The sequence below is a fragment of the Arachis ipaensis genome, chromosome B10 (genome assembly GCF_059453495.1).
Source record: "Arachis ipaensis isolate K30076 ecotype BB chromosome B10, ASM5945349v1, whole genome shotgun sequence".
Classification (NCBI taxonomy): domain Eukaryota; kingdom Viridiplantae; phylum Streptophyta; class Magnoliopsida; order Fabales; family Fabaceae; genus Arachis; species Arachis ipaensis.
This window is the reverse complement of record NC_142435.1, coordinates 70,922,756-70,929,731: the sequence shown is the minus strand read 5'-3', so window position 1 is coordinate 70,929,731 and position 6,976 is coordinate 70,922,756.

Below are 6,976 nucleotides of genomic sequence, written 5' to 3'. Positions count from 1 at the left end.
ATCTAGACCTGTTATGGCTAGGACTTTTTCCTCTTCCGAGATTGACGGGTTCTGTAGTATTCCTGGATGAGGCTTCTATTGTTGCCTCCTGGTTTGGGGCTGGCTAGCTTTGAGAGTGCGTCAGCTCGGGCATTCTGTTCGCGGGGTATGTGGTGGATCTCATATTCCCGGAGTTGTCTGAGCTGTTCCCTGGTTTTACCCAGGTACTTTTTCATTGTGGAGTCCTTGGCTTGGTAGCCTCCCGTTATTTGTGAAGTGATCACCTGTGAGTCGCTGAAGATAATGAGTCTTTGAGCTCCGACATTTTTAGCCAGCTTTAAACCAGCTAGTAGTGCCTCATATTCCGCCTGGTTGTTTGAGGGAGAGTTTAATTTGGGTTCCTTGGTTGCTTTCAATTATCACACCTGCGCCGCTTCCAGTCTTATTCGAGGAACCGTCCACGTAGAGATTCCATTCTGTGAGGATTTCTGGGGTGTCTGTAAATTCTGCAATAAAGTCGGCTAAGTATTGTGATTTGATAGCTGTCCGAGCTTCGTATTGAAGGTCGAACTCAGACAACTTGATTGCCCATTGTAAGATTCTGTCTGCTAGATCTGTTTTCTGCAATATCCCTTTTATGGGCTGGTTGGTCCGAACCTTAATGGTGAGAGCTTGGAAGTACAGGCGAAGTCGTTGAGATGTTAGTATAAGTACATAGGCAAATTTTTCTATTTTTTGGTAGTTCAACTCGGACCCTTGTAGTGCTTTACTAATGAAGTATACAGGTTGTTGCCCCTTGTCGTCCTCTCGAACTAGTGCTGAGGCTACTGCCCGACTTCCTACTACGAGGTACAATATGAGTGGCTCTCCCTCTCGTGGTTGAGTTAGGATAGGTGGTTGTCCCAGGAAACTTTTGAAATCTTGGAAGGCTTGCTCGCACTCTGTTGTCCATTCGAACTTTTTTCCCTTCCTTAGAGTGGCGTAGAAGGGGAGAAACCTTATTGCTGATCCCGCTAGAAATCTGGACAAGGCTGCTAACCTCCCGTTGAGTTGTTGTACCTCTTTGACACAATTTGGGCTTTTCATGTTGAGTATGGCCTGGCATTTATCTGGATTTGCCTCGATTCCTCTTTGTGTGAGCATAAAACCCAAGAACTTGCCAGCTTCTACTGCAACGGTGCATTTTGCAGGATTGAGTCGCATGCCATGCTTCCTTATAGTGTCGAACACTTGGACCAGGTCAGACAATAATGTCTCTTCACTTTGTGTCTTTATTAACATGTCGTCCACATAGACTTCCATGATTTTTCTGATATGATCTGAAAAGACTTTATTCATTAGCCTTTGATAAGTAGCTCCCGCGTTTTTAAGACCAAAAGGTATTACGATGTAGCAATAGTTTGCTTTTAGTGTTAGAAACGAGGTTTTTTCTTGATCGGGTGGATACATTGGGATTTGATTGAATCCGGAATATGGATCCATAAACGAGAGGTATTTATATCCGGATGAGGCATCCACCAGAGCGTCGATACTTGGGAGTGGATAAGGGTCTTTTGGGCAGGCTTTGTTGAGATCAGTGTAATCACTGCACATTCGCCACTTCCCGTTTGACTTTTTCACTAAGACGAAGTTAGCTAGCCATAGTGGGTACTTGACTTCTCTTATGAATCCTGCCTCTAGTAGGGTTTGTATGTGCTCTTCCACAGCTTGGGATCATTTTGGCCCAAGTTTTCTTCGTCTCTGCTGTACTGGCCGAGATCCTGAGTAGACCGCCATCTTGTGGCACATTAGTTTGAGGTCTATGCCTGGCATGTCTGCAGCTTTCCAAGCAAAGAGATCGACGTTATCTCGTAAGAACTGTACGAGTGATTCTTTTATGTCTCCTTTTAGAATCTTGCTAATATTAGTTGTTTTGTCCGGGATGTCTCCGATCTGGACTTTCTCTACTTCACCTTCAGGTTGTGGACAGAGTTCTTCTCGCCTCTGAACTCCACCAAGTTCAATTGTGTGGAATTCTTCTCCTCTTCCTCTGAGGTTTAGACTTTCATTATAACAACGGCGCGCCATCTTCTGATATGCTTTTATCGTAGCTATCCCTTCTGCAGTTGGGAATTTCATGCATAGATGTGGAGTTGAGACTATTGCGCCGAGTTGATTTAATGTTGTCCGACCTATTAAGGCATTGTAGGCTAAACTCACGTTGACCACGATGTAGTCTATCTTGAGTGTTCTGGATTGATTTCCTTTTCCGAAGGTTGTGTGTAGTGGGATGTATCCTAGTGGTTGCACTGGAGTGTCTCCCAGTCCGAACAGGCTGTTTGGATATGCTCTAAGTTCTTTTTCTTCCAAGCCGAGCTTGTCGAAGGCAATTTTGAATAAGATGTCGGCGGAGCTCCCTTGGTCTATTAGTGTGCGGTGGAGATTTGCATTTGCCAGTATAATGGTGACGACCATGGGATCGTCGTGTCCTGAGATGATACCGGATGCATCTTCTTTGGTAAACGTAATTGTAGGGATGTCGGGTGCTTCTTCCTTTCCTTCGACATGATATACTTCTTTGAGATATCTTTTGCGAGATGATTTGGAGATTCCTCCTCCTGCAAACCCTCTGTGTATCATATGAACATGTCTTTCTGGTGTATGAGGTGATCGCTCAGTCCGTCCAACCTCCTTGTCCCTTCTCCTTTTTCTTTGCTCATCGTCCCGGGTGGCCAGATACCGATCTAGTTTTCCTTCTCTCACTAATTTTTCTATGACATTTTTTAATTCAAAGCATTCGTTGGTGGAGTGTCCACGGACTCGATGGTATTCACAATATTCATTCCGGTTTCCTCCCCCTCTTTTGCCTTTGAGTGGTCGAGCTGGGGGTATTTTTTCTGTGTGGTAGACTTCTTTGTAAACATCCACAAGGGACACCCAAAGAGGAGTGTAATTATGATATTTTTTAATTTTTTCCCCTTGTCGATCTTCCTTCTTTTTGGGCTCTTTATCTTTGTCTCGGTAGGTGAATCCGGATTTTGAGGTTTCTCTTAGTCGAGAATTTTCTTCCATGTTGATGTATTTCTCCGCACGTTCTTGCACTTCATCCAGAGATGTGAGGTATTTTTTTGATATGGATTGGCTAAAAGGTCCCTCTCGTAGGCCATTGATGAGGCCCATGATGGCGGCCTCTGTTGGTAGACTTTGTATGTCTAGGCATGTTTTGTTGAATCTTTCCATGTAGTTGCGAAGACTTTTCCAATCTCCTTGCTTGATTCCTAATAGACTGGGGGCGTGCTTAGCCGTATCTTTTTGGATGGAGAATCTGGCTAGGAACTTTTTGGCTAAGTCATCAAAGCTTGAGATGGACTTCGGAAGTAGGTTGTCGAACCATCTAATTGCTGTCATTGTGAGAGTTGTTAGAAAAGCTTTGCAGTGAACTGCATCTGAGGCGTTGGTGAGGTACATTCTACTTCTGAAATTGCTGAGGTGATGGTTGGGATCTGTAGTGCCATCGTATAAGTCATATCCGGAAGTTTGAAGTCCTTAGGGATTTTGGTCTTCATGATCTCCCTAGTGAATGGATCTTGATCCTTACGAGAGTTGTCTTCAGGGGTGGACCGAGTAGCTTTGGCTTTGAGATCGGCTTCGAGTTTTAGAAGTTTATCTTCTAAATCTCGACGTCGCCTTACCTCTCTTTGTAGATCCTTTCCAACTTCTCGTTGATGCTGGGTTTCTTTTTCAAGTTGTTTTAAACAATCTTGAAGCACTTCTATCACTCCCAGATTTGATGAGTTTTTGTCCCCGTTAGGTTCCGGGGTATTTTTCAGTGTATTGTCTGCATTTTTGTGCGGTGTTCTATCCTCTAGATCTGAATCGTGGTCAATGTCATGGTCGTCCGCCATGATGATGGGATAACTTCTAAGTTCCCCGGCAATGGCGCCAATGTTCCGAGGGTTACTTGAAACTGTAGGTCGATCTCAGATGAGATCTTTTGTACTGGTCGGAGATGATGTGTCCGGCTGGTGGATGGCGGCTGGAGCTATCGTGTCCGACTTGTGGGACTGGCTACACTGCTGATCCTTCGTCACCGAAGGGTGGGGGATACCTGCAAGAGACTCCGATACTTAAGTTAGCATGGGTATTAAGCAGGTTTTTAGTAGAATCAGAGTATGAGTTATACCTGGGTGCTCCAGTGTATTTATAATGGTGTGAGGTCAGCTTATCTTCAAGGGAACCGCCTTTATCTCTATAGGCTTGGACTGCCTTTGGATTTGGGTCATGTTCCTCTATTTAGGCCCTTTACTGGGCTTTCCTGTCGATTTAGCTGAGCTCTTTAAGAAGAGGTCGGATAGCCTGACCTGAAGAGGTCGGTTGCTTTGTTACTGAACATCCCAGGTCGGATAGCTCGACCCAGGGTATGAACAACAGGTATGGAGATGCTTCTTCCATAGAAGTCAGAAGTTGGTGCAGTGAAGTCACCAAGAACCTTCCTTACATCTCCTCTATTATTAGGCTCGGCTGCCATGGTTGTACTTTTAGCTTCTTGTTCGAAAAGTTCTGTGAGGTTTCCTCCGAAGTGTTGTGCTTTAGCTTCTTGCAAACGCTTCCTTAGGGCCTTCTTAGGTTCGGGATCAGGATCAAAGAGATGTTCTTTATCTCTGTTCCTGCTCATAAACAAGAAAAAGAAAGACAAGAAAAAAGAAGAATGGAAGTCTCTATATCATAGTATAGAGAATTCCTTGTGAGATATCTTGAAGAAGAAAGAGAATGGAGGTAGAAGAAGAGATAGAATTCGAATAAAGGGTAACTTTTTTAGGAATTTAAAAATTAAAAAGTAATAAGGGAAACTAGAATTAAAATATTTTTGTTTTTATTTTATTTATTAATTGAGTTCGACAAACAAAAAGGAAATTAAAAGCTAATTAACTAAAAAGATTTGAAAATTGAAAGATGATTTTTGAAAAAGAAGAGAGAGAGAAGTAAGAAGTTTTCGAAAAATAGAAAAGAGAAGAATTATTTAGGATGTTTGGAAAAATAGGAAAGAGAAGAAGAGTATTAAAGATAATAAGATAAGATAAGTAACTAATTAAGAAAGATTTAAAATTAAGATAAGATAGGAGTATTGAAAAAGATTTGATTTTAAAAATTTTGAAATTTAAAATTGGAAAGAAAAAGTTAACAAGATAAGATAAGGATTGAAAAGATTTGAAAAATATTTTATTTTGAAATGGAAATTGAAAGAAGATAAGATAAAGATTTGAAAATAAGTTGAAAAGATAAGATTTGAAATTTGATTTTTGAAAAGGATTTGATTTTGAAATTTGAAATTAAGATAAGATAAGATAGAGATTTGAAAAAGTTTTGAATTTTAAAATTAAAAAAAGATAAGATAGGAAAGAATCAAATTAAAAGAAAAGATTTGAAAAGATTTAAGAAGATAAAAATTTAAAATTTGACTTCACTAACAAGAAAATACTAAACTTAAAAAAATTTTTAAATCAAGAAAAGATAAGATAGCTAAGAATTTCAAAAATTTGAATAAAGATAGAAGAGATATTTTTTTATTTTTGAATTTATGAAGAAAGAGAAAAACAACCAAAAGACAGCAAACTTAAAATTTTTATATCAAAAGACACTAGTTTTCAAAAATTAAGAAAACAAACACGAAAAGACACCAAACTTAAAAATTTTAAGATCAAAACAAGAAAAGAAACAAGAACAACTTGAATACTAAGTAGAACACTAAAGAACCAATTCAAAAATTCAAAAGACACAAAGAACACACAAATGACACCAAACTTAAGAACTGACACTAGACTCAAACAAAAGACACTATTTTTAAAAATTTTTGGAAAAGAAAACAAGAAAGTTCGAAACTTTAACAAGAACACGAACAAAAAGACTCAAACAACAGCAAAGATTTTTTTTGAAAATCTTTTTATTTTTTTGAAAAAGAAAATAAAAGACTCAAACAAAATAGTAAAAAGTACCTAATCTAAGCAACAAGATAATCCGGTAGTTTGTCAAATCTGAACAATCCTCGACAACAGCGCCAAAAATTTAGTGAACAAAACTGACTCTGCACGTTTCGTATAGATAGACCGGCAAGTATACCAAGTCGTCCAAGTAATACCTCAGGTGAGTGAGGGTCGATCCCACGAGGATTGTTGGTTTGAGAAAGCAATGGTTACCTTGCAGATCTTAGTTAGGCGGATAGAAATTATAGTTGTCACAAGAAAACGCATAAAATAGATAACTAAATAAAACGTTACTAGATAGGTGTGTAATCAATGGTATGAGAATGGTTGAGGCTTTTGAAATGCTTCTTCCTTCTGGATCAACTTTTCTCAACATCTACTCCAACTTCTGATTGATTCTTTCCATGGCAGGCTGTAAATGATTAACTACAAGTCAGCGGTCATTAATCTTCTCTGCTTCTGATCAAACGCCGAGTCAGCGATCATCCAATCTGAATGGGGGTGAAGCTCTAGCAATCCATTCCCTTGGTGATCATACTCAAAGTGCCACAGACAAGATTGAATCTTCCGGATCAAAGAACCCTGCTTCTTGGATTCTAGCCTGTACCACAAAGTCCCTAATCGCCCCGCACCTCGGCTGAACTGATGACTCGAGAAGTCTCCAACGAAGCCGTGGATTAGCCGTCTAAGAGATGTATAATCAAGCTTGTGGTTCAGTACTATCCCGTTAAGGACTCACAAGAACCCATGTGAATAGGGATGACGGTCAAGTTACACTCCCAATTCATTAGGATGAAGAATGAAGATACATCTTAGAATAGAATCAAGCATAGATTGAAGTAGAATAGTGATATTATTAATTCATAAGAATCAGCAGAGCTTCTAACCTTAACCTAGGAGGTTAGTGACTCATACTGTACATAATGATGTTCCAATGTAAAGTGGGGGAAGAAGATGAGGCAGAAGATCCTAAATAAAGGTGATCTTCTCCTTTAAATACTAATCTAATAATTAAGGATTACAGAAACAAGATAAAC